The sequence below is a fragment of the Petaurus breviceps genome, unplaced genomic scaffold (assembly GCF_028583685.1).
Source record: "Petaurus breviceps papuanus isolate PSGF00001 unplaced genomic scaffold, PetGlider_PUasm1.0 98, whole genome shotgun sequence".
NCBI lineage: Eukaryota > Metazoa > Chordata > Mammalia > Diprotodontia > Petauridae > Petaurus > Petaurus breviceps.
This window is the reverse complement of record NW_027187460.1, coordinates 48049669-48066429: the sequence shown is the minus strand read 5'-3', so window position 1 is coordinate 48066429 and position 16761 is coordinate 48049669. Positions and strand designations below refer to the sequence as shown.

General features: G+C 36.5%; 1 pseudogene; it reads left to right on the top strand.

Moving 5' to 3' along the window:
• The window catches only part of LOC138156070 (Y-box-binding protein 1 pseudogene), a 54242-nt pseudogene extending 37771 nt beyond the window's left edge, over positions 1-16471 (top strand).
• Positions 16472-16761: the final 290 nt, after the last annotated feature.

Sequence of the window (16761 nt, the reverse complement as noted above, 5' to 3'; positions counted from 1 at the left end):
GGTGAAAATAACAGAATTGAGTAGAAAATTTGACATTCAGATACAGGAAGCAAGAGAAGCATGAGAAGGTAAACAGGGAAAAGAAATCATAAGGAATTTATCAAAGTTGAACTATTAACATTCCTACATGGGAAAACAATAATTGTAACTGATGAAACTTTTCTCAGTATGAATATAATTGAAGGGAATAGAAATATTTAATATGTGTGTGTCTATATATAGATAGATAAATATTATTTATAACAATATAACAGAATAACATATATAAAAATAATAAGATATATAAATAAATAATATCTGGGTCTAAATATGAGGGTATATGGGTATATCAATACATATGGGAATGTGGGTATATATGTTTACAGGTATAAATAGATAGAGGGCACAGGACCAATTTGATAGGAAGGGATGATACTTAAGTGAAATTAAGAGGGGAGAGAGGAATATAATGAGAGGAGATGGGGAGAGACAGAATGGGGTAAACTATCTCATGTAGAAAAGGCAAGGGAAAATACTTAAAATGGAGGGGAAGTATAGGAAAGCAAAAGGGAATGGGTCAACCTTAGTCTCATTTAATTTAGCTTTGGGAGGGAATGAAATACACACTAAATAAGGCATCTCATCCTACAGGAGAATAGGGGGGAAGGGGAAGACAGGGGGGATGATGGAAGCAAGGGCAGGCTCGGGGTGGGACATTGGAAGCACTCACTTTTGAAAAGGTATGGGATCAAAGTAGAGAATAGAACCAGTGGGAACTGGGATAGGAGGGAGGGAAATATAGTCAGTCTTTTACAATTTTGTACTATGTTATTGTTTTGCATTAACTACACATGTACAATCTATACTGAACTGCTTATCTTCCCAGTAAGGGTGGGTGACAAGGGAGGAAGGGAAAGAATCTGGAATTCAAAGTTCTAAAATCATATAATTAAATATATATATATATATATATATTACTATTATTAATACTATTTTACATGTAATTGGGAAGTAACATATATAGTCACTGGGGCATAGAGATCCACCATGCCCTACTGGTAAAGTCAAAAGGGGTATGAGAGAAAATAAGGGAGAGGGCAGTTTGGAGGAGGGAATATCCTGTGGGATTCCTATTTTGGGGCAGTTGGTAGAGGAAAAACGGGGAGAAAATTTGCAACTCAAAATGTGGCGGAAATTAATGATGTAAATCAGAAGTTAATAAAGCATTTGAAAAATGACAAAAATATATATAGTCTGGAATCTCAAGTTTCCCCCCCCCAAAAAAAAAGAAAAACAAAATTAAGAAAAGGTTAACCAATTAGAAGATGAAATTCACAATCTTAAGGAAGAAAATGACTCCTTGAAAAACAGAATTGGGGAAGGGATAGCAAATGAAGTCATAAGAGACCAAGAAATACTAAAATAAAATATAAAGAATGAAAAAAAATAGAAGAGAATGTAAAACATCTCATAAGAAAAACAACTGATCTGGAGTACAGGTCAAGAAAAGAAAACATAAGAATAATCAAACTACCTGAAAGCTATGATTAAAAAAAGAATCCTGACACCAAAATAAAAAAAATATTAGAAAATAATATCCTGAAGCATTAAAACAAGAGGGGAAAGAAGAAATAGAAAAAAAATCCACTGATCACCACCTGAAAGACATCCTATGAGGAAAACTCACAGGGATATTACAGTCTAATTCCTGACACCCCCCCCCCCATCTCAAGGATATTTTATAAGCAACAAGAACAAAAATTAAATATGGTGGTGGCACAGTTAGAATCAAAGAAGACCTAGCAGCAGTGACAATAAAAGTTCACAGGTCTTGGAACATTATATATCAAAGAGTGAAAGAACTAAGTTTGCAGCCTAAAATATGACACGCAACAAAGCTAAGAATAATCAATCTTGAATGAACAAAATGGACATTTAATAAATTGTCATATTTTCAGCATTTTATTAAAAAAACAAATTTAATAAAGATTCCCACATAAAAGAGCCAAGAGAAATATAAGATACATACCAAAGACTAATTTTAAGGGACTCAATAAGGACAGATTGTTCACCATTTTTATGAGTAAATGTAGTCTAAGATGGTTATTGATAATTGAGCAGTTCATAAGAAATATTGGGATAGACATGAGTATACGATTTTAAAAGGTAAAACTGTTTATGAACTGCTAAAAGGAGTAATTATATTATAGAAATTAGGTGTGAGAGGAAGAACTAACTGAGTAATCAGATGGGGAAGAAGGCTGGTAGTTCTGGACACCTACTTTCATTGGGAATGGATTTGAGGGAGTAACACATATATATTTAGAAAAGTATAAAAGTCTTCTAAATTTAGAAAGAAATAAAATGCTAAAGGGATTGGGGGGAAGATATGGGAGGGATCTTTAGAGGGGAGGGTGAGGGAATAGATTAAAGGGGGATATAGAAGGGTATTTAGATTAGTGGAAATGAGAGGAAAAGGGAAAGATCTTTGGAGGGGGGGTAGGTTATGTAATAGGTGGGCAAGGTAGTATAGTAAGTAGAAGTAAAGTAGAGGAGTGAGGAGGGATAAGAAATGAGACATACACACAAACATAAAGACCAGAAGTAGAATTTGTTAGGGAAGAAGGAGCAGGGGTAGTAATGATGACCTCAGGCAAAGTTAAGGCTAAAATAGATTTAATCAAAAGAGAAAAATGTGGAAACTACATTATGTGTCAATCATATTCTTCAAAGTTGTTTTCGACTATTTAAAACAATGAGACAGTATAAGGTTGGAATGTTGCTGTGGTGTAGGAAATGACGAAATGTGGACTTGGAAAAATATGAAAACTTGGATTTATAAAGGATTAGGTTATCCACCCTCAGAGAAACAGAGGACCAATAAGTATTCTATGGTCTTACATAGATACATATTATTGTGTATGTCTATGTATGATATAATTATAGTTATCTAAGTATATGTATGTTTAAGTAAATACATGTATGAGTAAATGGGTGTACATTTATATGTGTAGATATGCATATGTACATACACACAAATATACACACATACATATGTATATACACAATACTTATTCATACACTTGCGTGGGCAAAAACTAAATAAAAAGTGTACAGCAGAAAACAAAAGAAAATTTGTAAGGAAGCAAAGAAAAGATGGATAGCTCTCAGCACAATGTGTAGTATTTATTATGTAGGCTTTCTTGAAATGGAAATTTATTGTTGTATATTTGGTAGCCTTTCACATTCCACTGTGCACATGGCAGTGTTTTTTTTTCTTTTCTTATTTTTCATTATTTTAATTCTAGTACTTAAGTATGTCTTTTTATTATCTTATTTTGTTTTTATGTTCATTTTTTTTTCTAATTTAAGAAAGAATTAAGGGAAAATAACTAAGGGAAAATATTATTACAGAAATTTGGTTTCAGTCAATGTCTTACCCGGAATCATCTTTTCCTTAGAGGAAATGAGTAGCCCAAAGTACTGAATTATATTAATTTCATAAGCTCAAACAGTTATTCTGGTGTGTTTTCTCACCCCACCCCCACTGTTAGCTGCCAAAGTTTAGCAACACATCTCCATTAATCAATTGACACAAACTTGCTATAACAAAGGAATATTTGCTACAAATTCATAGCAATATCATAAGTACTATCATTTACACCCCCCAACAATTATGTGACTCCTATACCACGTCAGGCTCTGGGAAGAGTAGAATCAAACTTCAAGCAGTTTCTGTAAGGCATTTGTCCAAGCAAGATTATTTCAAATGTGATATAACTGACACATGTAAGTCAGTATTCGTGTTACAGTTAAACTAGGCAGGTCAAGGCCTGTCATAACTTAATTTTTTGCCATCTGGCTTCAGAAAACCTTAGTATCAACTTTGTCTAGCTCTGACATTCTGTTGACTTACTCTCATGACATTTCAGACATTTGAGGTATCTTCCGATCTTTCATCCAGAAGCAAGAGAGAATCAATATAACATAGAAGTAACAGCAGGTCAATTTTCTCTCAGGTTCATAATAGCTCCAGATTAGAGGGGACCTAAAGCCCTAATCTAACCCAAAGGGCATAAGTAAGGAGACCAGAAAGAGCCAAATCCAAGAGATTCACCCTAGCTGAATAATGCTTTTCATAAGTACTCTAGTGAAGGCTCCACAATCAATCAAAATCATTCCTCTTTACCACATTGTAGCAGCAAGCACCCCAAGCATCCTCAGGGTGGCTACCAACAGAGGTTCTTGGATCTGCTTTGACAAAGGAAAGCAACTCAAAATGGGCTAACAAGCCCACCTTAATCAAATATGCATCTTCTACCTAGTTCAGGGGAAAAAGGTCAGCACCCCGAACTTCAGAATATACAGACAGAATCATCAAGACAGAGAAACAGATCAAGTAGACAGTTTCCAAACTGTGCAACCATTACATCCATACCAAATCAACATCTGGGTCCTTCAAAGCCGGGGGGGGGGGACTCTCAACAATAGCTTCCCAGAGTTTCATCAGATCAAATCACAGAACACTTCTCAAAGTGAGCCCCCCCAAACAAAGTCTCAAATCAGGATTTATATAGCCTTCTCCTGGCTCAGAGAATGTAACAACCTTCTGGACCCACTGGCTAATCAAAAAGTATTTTCTGAAAAACAAGACTCCCACCCCAGGCTGCAGGTGCACTTTAGCCTAGGGCCAGGGAAGATCTTAAAATTTACATTCCAATTACACACATGTGTAGTGCATTTGAATCAATTCTAGAATGTCTGTATATGTTTCAAATAAGGGAGCAGAATGCATTCATTTCACATCTTCACTTTCTTTTGAGTAATAGCTTCCTTCACCTACCACATGGTCATGCTTACCTTTTACTGATGATAGATAGATAGATAGATAGATAGATAGATAGATAGATAGATAGATAGATAGATAGATAGAGGTAGATATATCTCTAGAACCATTCAATTCATTCGTTTGTTTGTTGTTGCTGTTTATGTCTTTATCTTATCAAGCCTTTTGGTCCAGATTTCTTCCCTCTACACATTAACTGCATACTGGTTAGGCTTTCAGTTGGGTTTAATACCATTCAATAATACATCTTAAATATCTACTACCTTTAAGACATTGTACCAAGCAGAGTAGAAATAAAGACTAAAGATTACAATCACTTTTCTTGTGGAGCTTATATTTGCTATGAGAAAGATTCAAAATGAATATAGACGAGTGTCAAATGAGGTAAGCTGTTATAAGGGCAAAGAAGATATGCAGTAAAGATATTCTAGGAACATTAGAAAAGGGAGTTTTTCTTTTTCTCTGCATTTTATCATTTCTTTGGATATATTTAATAGCATATATTTGTCTACATGTATATTCTATATGTTATATGTATATAAATACACAAGCACATACACACATGCACACATAAATACATGTATACACATATGTTATTACTCATTACAGGATATGTAAAATAACATAGAGCTAAAACTACTCTGAAGGAACTTCAGAGACTAAATAATCCAACTCCCTCATTTTACATATGAGGAAAATGAGGCACAAGATCACATAAGTAGTAAAGGTTGAAATTAGTTTCTCTATTTCTAGCCATCTCCATCGTTTGAGCTCTACCAGTATGCCTCCTCAGTGGGTATCTGCAACAAATCTGCTTGCTCCATAAACTGATATGTATTATATTTACCTTGGGAATATAAACTATGGGAATTTTTTAAAGTATGTCATAGACTTGTTTTTCCCTCTAAAACTTTTAACCAACTATAAAGCCAAGCACAAGCAGCTTTCCTGAGGACTGTTATTGGAATAGCTTTAAGGTTCTGATCACATAGTATAGTGAACTCTCTATTTATTCTGCAAAAAAATAAAGCAAAACATTCACAGAAATCAAAGTTCAACATTCACAAAGATATAACAACTTACTACTAAAGTGACCTTATATTCATAAACAAAAGATATCATTCAGTAAATCTCAATCAGAATCAATCAATATAGTACCCAACTAAAGTCATCTTTCATCTTGATTGGGGACTGACTTCTAATCATCCTTAACTCAGTCATCTTTAAGGAGCAATCATCCTTAAGGAGTACAAAATACAAAGGACAAAAGTCTCTTGTCAGTCAGCTCTAACTACCCAAGGAAAGGTCCTTTCCTCTTGCCTCGAGGCTGATTCTTAAACTACATGGTTCCTTTTCCATGCTCCCAGTTCTTGTCTTTTTTTTTTTAGAAAGTACTTTGCAAATTTTTTTTTACTTTAATTTATTAATTTGTTTGTTTCCTTTTAGTTTACAGGATTCAATTCCACAATTCCTTGAATTTCACATTTTGTCCCCCTCCCTCCCCTCCCCCCCATGGCGGCTTATAATCAAGTCTAGGATCTGAAAATACTTTCACATTATATAATGGTCAGGTTATAAGGATGGATTGTACCAGCTGGAATGAAAAATGGTAAAGAGGACATAAAATGAAATAAGAGAACGAAAAAGATCAGGTATTTTGCTTCCACCTGGATATAAATTTAGTTCTTTCTAGTTCTTTCTCTGGATGCACGTTTTTCTCTCCATCATGCATCTTTTGGGATTGACTTATATCCCTGCATTGTTGAGAAGAGTCCAGTCTATCAAAGTTGGTCATCACACATACGTTGTGTCTGTAATTGTGTACAAATTCCTCCTGGTTCTACTCTTCTCACTCAGCATCAGTTCTTTTAAGCCTCTCCAGGTAAATATGAAGACCGCCTGCTCCCCGTTTCTCATAGCGCAATAGTATTCCATAACATGCATATACCACAACTTGTTCAGCCATTCCCCAATTGATGGGCACCCCCTTAATTTCCAATTCTTTGTCACAACAAAAAGAGCTGCTATAAACATTTTTGTACATATGGGTCTTTCTATGATCTCTTTGGGATATAACCCTAGGAGTGGTATTGCTGAATCAAAGGGTATGAAAGTATTTATAGCCCTCTGGGCATAATTACAGATTGCTCTACAGAAAGGCTGGATCAGTTCACAACTCCACCAACAATGCATTAGTGTTCCAGTTTGCCCACATCCTCTCCAGCATTTGTCATTTTCCTGTTTTGTCATCTTAGCCAATCTGACTGGTGAGATGTGGTACCTCAGAGTTGTTTTGATTTGCATTTCTCTAATCAATAGTGAATTAGAGCATTTCTTCATGTGCTTATAGATAGCTTTAATTTCTTTCTCTGAAAACTGCCTGTTCATATCCTTTGACCATTTATCAATTGGGTAATGACTTGTATTCTTATAAATTTGACTCACTTCTCTGTATATTTTAGAGATGAGTCGTTTGTCAGAGACATAGGTTGTAAAGATTCTTTCCCAATTTCCCACCTCCCTCTTAATCTTGGTTACATTGGCTTTATTTGTACAGAAACTTTTCAATTTCATGTAGTCAAAATTATCCATTTTACATTTTATAATTTTCTCTAATTCCTGTTTCGTCATAAAGTCACTCCCTCTCCACAAGTCTGTATCAACCTTTATATCTAGATCATGAACCCATTTAGACTTGATTTTGGTATATGGTGTTAGATAATGGTCTATGTCCAGTTTCTGCCATACTATATTCCAGTTTTCCCAACAGTTTTTTGTCAAATAGTGAGTTCTTATGCCAAAAACCAGGGTCTGGGGGTTTATCAAACAATACATTACTGTAGTCGTTGACTTCTGAATCTCGTGTGCCTAATCTATTCCACTGATCCACTCCTCTATTCCTAAGCCAGTACCAAGTAGTTTTGATGACTGCTGCTTTATAGTATAGATTGAAATCTGGTAAAGCTAGTCCACCTTCCCTAGCATTTTTTTTCCATTAATTCTCTTGATATTCTGGACCATTTATTCTTCCACATGAATTTTGTTACTATCTTTTCTAACTCTATAAAGTAGTTTTTTGGTAAATTAATTGGTATGGCACTAAATATATAATTTAATTTAGGTAAAATTGTCATTTTTATTATATTAGCTCGAACCAGCCATGAGCAATTGATATTTTTCCAATTAGTTAGATCTGACTTTATTTGTGTGAAAAGTGTTTTGTAGTTATGATCATACAGGCCCTGGGTTTGTTTTGGCAGGTAGATTCCCAAATATTTTATAATGTCTACAGTAACTTTAAATGAGATTTCTCTTTCTACTTCTTGCTGTTGAATTTCATTGGAAATATATAGGAATACCGAGGATTTATGTGTTTGCCAAATTTATTTATTGTCTCGAGCAGTTCTTTACTTGATTCTCTAGGATTCTCTAATTATATCATCACATCATCTGCGAAGAGTGATAGCTTGGTCTCTTCTTTGATTAACTTGATTCCTTTGATTTCCTTTTCTTCTCTAATTGCTACTGCTAACATTTCTAGTACCAGATTGAATAAGAGGGGTGATAGTGGACACCCTTGTTTCACCCCTGAACTTATGGAAAATGCTTCCAGCTTCTCCCCATTACATATAATACTTGCTGATGGCTTTAAATAGATGCTACCTATTATTTTAAGGAAGGCTCCATTTATTCCTATACTTTCTAATGTTTTTAATAGGAATGGATGTTGTATTTTGTCAAAAGCCTTTTCTGCATCTATTGAGATGATCATGTGGTTTCTGCTAGTTTTATTGTTGATATGCTCAATTATACTGATGGTTTTCCTAATACTAAACCATCCTTGCATTCCTGGATTAAATCCTACCTGATCAAAGTGTATTATTCTTTTTTTTTTAAGCAATCAGGGTTAAGTAACTTGCTCAAGGTTACACGGCCAGTTATTTCTGGGTGCAGTGCTGAGTGTCTGAGCCCGGGATTCAATCTCCAGGTCGTCCCAACACTGGAGCCGGTTCTCTTACTCACGGAGCCACCTGGCCGCCCCTAAGCAATTGGGGTTAAGCAACTTGCTCAAGGTTACACGGCCAGGTGTTTCTGGGTGGGTGCTAAGTGTCTGAGCTCGGGATTCGATCTCCAGGTCTTCTCAACACTGGAGCCGGTGCTCTTACTTGCTGTGCTACCTGGCCGCCCCTAAAGTGTATTATTCTTGAGATAAGTTGTTGTAGTCTTTTGGCTAGTATTTTATTTAGAATTTTTGCATCTATATTCATGAGGGAGATTGGTCTATAATTTTCTTTTTCTGTTTTCTCTCTTCCAGATTTAGGTATCAGTACCATATGTGTGTCATAAAAAGAATTTGGTAGGACTCCTTCTTCACTAATTTTCCCAAATAATTTGTAGAGTATTGGAATCAATTGTTCTTTAAATGTTTGATAGAATTCACTAGTGAATCCATCTGGCCCTGGAGATTTTTTCCTAGGGAGGTGACTGATGGCTTGTTCAATTTCTTTTTCTGAGATGGGATTATTTAAGTAATTCACTTCCTCTTCAGTTAATCTGGGCAACTTGTATGTTTCTAAATATTCATCCATTTCCCTAAGATTGTCAAATTTATGTGCATACAATTGGGAAAAATAATTCCTAATTATTGTTTTGATTTCCTCTTCATTGGAGGTAGATTCACCCTTTTCATTTTTGATACTCATAATTTGGTTTTCTTCTTTCTTTTTTTTTATCATATTGACTAAGGGTCTATCAATTTTGTTGTTTTTTTTCTAAAACCAGCTCTTGGTTTTATTTATTAGTTCAATAGTTTTCTTAATTTCGATTTTATTAATCTCTCCTTTAGTCTTCAATATTTCTAGTTTAGTATTTAATTGGGGATTTTGAATTTGTTCTTTTTCTAGGGTTTTAATTGCATGCCCAATTCGTTGAGCTCCCTTTTCTCTAATTTAATCATGTATGCACTTAGGGATATAAAACTTCCCCTAAGAACTGCCTTTAATGCATCCCACAGATTTTGGTATGTTGTCTCATTATTATCATTCTCTTGAATGAAATTACTGATTGTTTCTATAATTTCTTGATTGACCCACTCGTTCTTTAGGATTAAATTGTTTAATTTCCAGTTAGTTTTTAGACTGTCTTTCCCTGGCCTTTTATTGCATATAATTTTTATTACATCATGATCTGAGAATGATGTGTTTAATATTTCTGCCTTACTGCATAGAAATGTGAGGTTTTTATGCCCTAGAACATGGTCAATTTTTGAGTATGTGCCATGAACCGCTGAGAAGAAAGTATATTCCTTTTTATCCCCATTCAGTTTTCTCCAGAGATCTATCATACTTATCCTCTCTAAAATCCTGTTCACCTCCTTAACTTCTTTCTTGTTTATTTTGAGGTTGGAATTATCAAGTTCAGATAGGGGGAGATTAAGGTTTCCCACTAGTATAGTTTTGCTACTTCTTCCTCTAATTCCTTTACCTTCACCTCTAGGAATTTGGATGCTACACCACTTGGTGCATATATGTTAAGTAGTGATATTGCTTCATTCTCGATGGTGCCTTTTAATAGGATATAGTTTCCTTCCTTATCTCTTTTCATTAGGTCAATTTTTGCTTTTGCTTTATCTGAGATAAGGATTGCTACCCCTGCTTTTTTTTTACTTTAGCTGAGGCATGATATATGTTACTCCAACCTTTTACCTTTACCTTGTGTGTATCCCTCTGTTTCAGATGTGTTTCTTGTAAACAGCATATTGTAGGATTATGATTTCTAATCCATTCTTCTATCCGTCTCCGTTTTATAGGAGAGTTCATTCCATTCATATTTACAGTTATGATTGTTATCTGTTTCTTTCCCCTCATCCTATTCCTGCCCCTGTTCATGTTCATATTTTCCCTCCCTTCTCCCTTCCCGCCCTTAATAGTTTTCCTTTTGATCACCACCTCCCTCAGTATTCCCTTTTCGGCCCCCCTCCCTTTTCCTCCCCTTTCCCCCTTACTACTTCCCTCCCTCCAAACCACTCCCACCCCCCTTTTGTAACCCTTTCCCCCTCCTACTACCTGTAGGATATTGTTATGCTTAATGAGGTATGGTATTTTTTCTTTGCATCAAGAATGACAGGAACAGATCTCATGTGAAGCTCCTCTCCCTCCCCTCTTTCCCTCTAAAATGATGTGTGTTCTCCTTGTTTACTTTTCTAAGTCACTGTTGCTTCTCGTAATTGGAGGTTGAATTTTCCATTGAGTTCTGGCTTTTTTATCAAGAAGGTCTGGAACTCTGTTATATCACTGAATGACCATCTCTTTGCCTGGAAGAATATGCTCAGTCTTGCTGGGTATGTGATCCTTGGTTGTAATCCGAGCTGTTTTGCCTTCCTGAAAATTGTATTCCACTGCCTCCGATCTTTCAGTGTGGAGGCTGACAAATCCTGTGCAATCCTCACTGTGGACCCTCGATATTTGAATTGTTTCTTTCTGGCCACTTGAAGTATTTTCTCTTTTATCTATTAGTTCTGGAGTTTGGCCACAACATTTCGAGGATTTTTCAGTTTGGGATCTCTTACAGCAGGTGTCCGGTGGATTCTGTCGATTTCTATTTTCCCCTCAGGTTCTAGTATCTCAGGGCAGTTTTCCTTAACAAGCTCTTGGAGAATGTTGTCCAGGCTCATTTTTTCATCATAATTTTCTGGTAGGCCTATGGTTTTCAGATTATCTCTCCTGGATCTGTTTTCCAGGTCAGTTATTTTTTTCTTTGAGGTATTTTACCTATTTTTTTCTAATTTTTCATTCTTGTTGTTTTGCTTGGCTAATTCTTGGTTCCTCATAGAGTTATTTGTTTCCATTTGGTTAATTCTGGTTTTTAGCAAATCATTTTCCTTGGTTAATTTTTGAAGCTCCTTTTCCATATCATACACTTTTCTTTTTAGAGAGATGTTTTCCTCATTATAATGTTTTTCGAATTCTGCTATTTTCATTTTGAGAGAATTATTCATTTTGTCTTCTATCTCTCTCATTTTGCTTTCAAAGTTCCTTTTGATCTCATCTAGGAGAGCCTTCTGTGCTTGGGATCCATTCCCTGTTGAAGTTTCAGCTGTGGGTGTGGAGTCCACATTGTCTCCCTCTGAGGTTGGTTTCTCCCTCTGAGGATAGTAGGACTCTAGAGTCTTTGTCTTTGTAGTCTGCTTTCTACCCATTTTTAGGCAGGGTCCTAACCACACCCTTCCTCTAGGATCCCAAGCCTTTACTGTAGAGGGTTTTGCCCTGGACAATAGTTACTATATTTTCAGGGTCAGAGGGGGGGGTTTGGAGCAAGTGGGGTTCACTCTGTCATCCTCGTCTTTGGAGGTCCTGAAAGGGTTTTTTTTTTTTTTTAAGATTTCTGGGCTATGAAGTGGTAGCTCCAGGAATGTTTGCTGTCCAGTATAGGGGCCCCTGTCTTTGCTTCTTACCTTGCTCTTTTCAGTCCCAGCCCTTTGTCGATAGTCCTGGTAGTGGACCTTGTGGTTGGTGGGAACACTTGCCCTCCGAGTTGATCAGGCCCCTTCCAGTCCTGCGTCTGCCAGCCGCACCACGCTTTCCTGGCCTGCGTCTGCCGCCGTGCCTTCCCTGCCTGCCCCAGTTCTTGTCTTAATTCACCCAGCTGTCACCTGGATCCACAGGTAGGCAGCTCCCAGCTCCCGGCCCAGCTACTGGTTCAGCTCCTGGTCCAGCTGTACACATCAAACTTAGAAGAGTTACAATAATGTTCACACACATTGCTGGCACTATCAGCAATTCGCTTTCTGCCTGTGAAATCAACACAGACCCACACACAGGGTCTCTGTTTGAGAAATCAACACAAATCATTAGTAAAGTCCCAGGACCTCTGAAAACATTAGTCAAACTCTCCTTCAGAACTTCTGTAAACAGAAAACAAGAAAGTCCTCTTTCAGGGCTTCTGAACCAACAGTAAGGTCCCAGGGCTTCTGTAACAGCAGCAACCTCCAGAAGACATGTCTGACAAAGTAACTTCAACACAAAGTGCGGGCACCACAGCCATCCTTCTTCTCAGTTCTGCTCCATCCCAGCTTGTGCTCCTGTTTTTATATGGCAAGTTCCTCCCACCATAGGCTACACAGGTTCTGTTTCTAACAAAGACTTGACATAATCACAGGCAAGGCTCAAAGACATTTGAGGAACTGAAACAAGGTGTTAAGTACTCCTTTGCTTGTCATTATACCTACTATAGGCATGGAAAACAGTAAATTGAAGCTCTTTCCATATATGCCTTTTTTTTTTTCCTGTCGGAAACTGATGTCATCTATATGAGGAACTCTAGGTAAAGAAACTTCCTACCCCATGAAAATCAACACATCTGTTATGGATAGACTCAGATTTACTTGTGGCTTATAGTCTAGAAGCCAACATGTTTTAGAGGAAGAGCTATAACCCTAATGATTGGATGAATAGATGAATGAAGCATTTATCAAGAAATTATTATGTGCACAACACTGTGATAAATTCTGAAGATATAAATAGAAAGGTAATAGCATTTCTGCTATCAAGGAGCTCTCATTCTAAAGGAATGTCTACATGTATGAATGGTTTTGACCCCAGTCAGAGGAAAATGTCCATTATTTTTACATTTCACTAGCAAAGCATATGTGAATGCATTGTTTAATGTCATTTCCACTATTAAAATGATGTTTCTGATGTAAAACATTGACAGTGTCTAGTACTTTAGCATTGTTGTTGTATTTCAGTTGTGTCCAATTCTTAGTGACCTCATTTGGGGTTTTCTCAGCAAAGATACTGGAATGGTTTGGCATTTCATTCTTTAGCTCATTTTCCAAATGAGGAAACTAAGGCAAATAGTGTTCAGTGACTTGCCCAGGATCACACAGATCAAGAAGAGTTTCCATGACTTCAGCCCTGGTACTCTGTCCACTAGCCTGCCCAGCTCCCATGCTATTTAGCTGCCTGGCCAGTCTTAAGGACTTTCTTTTCTGTGTTTTCAGTAGCTATGGCTGTAGCTACTGTCAGCAAAATTGTCAGGTTGCACCTCCACAAATGTTGCTTTCCAGGACTATGAGTGAGGACACTGGTCAGAGGCATTGTTGTTCCCGAGACTCTTGGGAGGATCCTGGGCTCTTTCTTTCAATGTTAGGGAAAATGGTATTCAAGGTGGTGTTGGCGGAAACTTGTCTTGCACATGCTTCCTCTTGTCCCTTTTTCTCAGGGTGCTTTGCTGCTTTTTATCTAGGCTGCCTTGCCTTCGACTTTATCTCCATTTACATAGGAAAGAAATTGAACCTCACTTATTTTTAAAAGTAGAAGCAGATACTCAACTCTGATGGCATATCCTTTTTGTATGATATAATTCAGTGGCAAGAATTTGGCAATTGTACGAATTGTAGAGTTTTCAAAGCAGAATAGAGGTAAGATTGAAGTGTTTTGGCTTTGAAGGTCTAGCATCATGAGGATTAAATTCTGACACTTTAACTTGTAGTGTTTGTCATTATCTTGGATTCAGACATAACTTTACTGCAATACAAAGTATCTTCCCAATTGTAATTCTACAGTCTCTCTTTTATCTTCTCTTTATCCTTCCTTGTACCTCTGTCCCTTATGCACTACTTTCTTCTGACATTCTGGAGTATTTTTAGAGAGTACAATAATAGTTGTACCAAGTATGCTTTAATGTGACCTTTGCCTACATATGGACTTGATTATTATTTTCCTCCCTACTTAATAATATTTCTAAAACATAGTGCAAAAACAGGGGACATTATTTTAAACTATTTTCAGGAGAAAAAGTAATATATAGAAATACTGATTGGAATAGGCACTGGATTGATGATTTCATTGATATAGAGAGTTTCTGCAATTTATGCAGCATTGTGAGATTAAGTGATTTAACTCCTCAAGGTTCTATGTTCATTATGTGGCAGAAATGAGATTTGAATCCAGGTTTTTCTGGCCCTGAGATAAGCACTTGATTCACTTTTCAATCTTGGCTGTTTGCCTAATAGAAATTATGATGTTAATAACAATAACAAGAAGAAAAATGGTAATTAACATATGTGTAGTGCTTTAAGATTTGCAAAGTATTATATATGTACACACACATATATATGTATACATGCATACACACATATTATATATATCTATATATATATATGTCCTCATTTAATCATTACAGCCATTCTGTGAGGTAGATACAATTATTATTCCACTCTCAAAGACAAGGAAATAGGTTGAAAGAGCATAAGTGATTTGCCCAGGGTCACACAAATAGTAAGAATCTGAGACAATCTTCAAACTCATCTTCCTGATTTCAAATACAGTATACTATACACTATACCACCTTATTTATATCTGTAATGCTGCAGAAGACAGTGGATAGAGGATATATCTTTCCCCTGATGCAATATGGGAAAATCAATTAAACTTTTTCATTCAAATTTTCTCACTAAAGTTTGTGAGATGTAGCTAAAAAAGACTTCAGGAAAAAATATACCACTAATACCTACATGAACATTTTTTTTAAAAGGAAGCTAATAAAATGAATATTTATCTAAAAAAATAAGAAAACCAACACATAAAGGAAGAGAGGAGGAAGGAAACAAGTATTCATTAGTATGTCTACTGTGTGTCAGGCACTATATTAAACAAATAGATTATATAAATTGATCCTCAAAATAACTCTACAAGGTGGATACTATTATTATCCCATTTTATACTTAAGGAAACTGAGGCAGATAGAGTTTAAGTGATTTGCTTAATCACAGCTAGTCAGTGTCTGAGCCTGAATTGGTACCCAGATCTTCCTTACTCTAGTACTAATGCTATACCCAATGCTTCATGAAGAAACTGAAATAAAGCACAAAATAGTTGAAAAATCCAAGGAGAAATCGATAAAGTAGAAACAAACAAAAAATTTGCTACCATCTTATAGCAAAACTACAAGATCGTCCTTTGAAAAGACAAACAGCATTAGTCTTTTGTCCAAATGGGCATGGTGGTACCAGCAGCTCCACCCAACTCCCCTTTTCTTACCCCTCCCCCCAGGAACTCCTCACCCCACCTGTCCTATTATATCAGGTCCTGGTTATCACAAGTAAGGTTTTGTGAATTGTTAAATGATTCAGTGTAAGAAAAAGCTATGGTTTCATTGACAGGAATTACACCAATGAAGATGTATTTGTGCACCTCGATTCCATAAAGAATGATAACCCCAAGAGTTACTTCACAATGTAGGAGATGGAGAGACTGTAGAGTTTGATACTGAAAGAAAAAAGGATGCAGAGGCAACTAATGTTACATATTTTGTGGTGTTCCAGTACAAGGCAGTAAATATGCAGCTGGTTGTAATCATTATAGACATTATCTGCATTTTAACTGTCCTCTACAGAACTACCAACAGAATTACCAGAACAGTGAGAGTAGGGAAAAGAATGAGCCATCAGAGGAGGGTCCTGAATGCCAGCCCCAACAACAACATCCCTAGCACCATGGCTATATGTAGAGAACCTATGCTTGTTTATCACAGTGTTCCAATCCTCCTGTAGAGGGGAAAGTGATGAAGGACATTGACAGCCAGGGTGCAGGAGAAAAGGGTAAATCAGTGAGACAGAATATGTATGGAGGTCAGAGACTGTGATTGTGAAGGGACCCTCTTTGTTAGAAACAATCTAGAGAATAAGACAAAGAGAACCAAGAAAATGAGACCCTGGGTCAGCAACCAAATCAATGTTGGTGCCATGGTAACTCCAATTACTAATGCAGACACCCAGAGAACCCTAAATCACAAGATGGCAAAGAGAAAAAAGCAGCTGAAACACTAAGTTAGAACATGTTTTCTCCTAGAAATGAGCATGGCAGGACTGATTTCATGTCAAATTGCCATCTCTACCATCATCTGGTTTAGTCATCATAGAAGGAGAAATAATA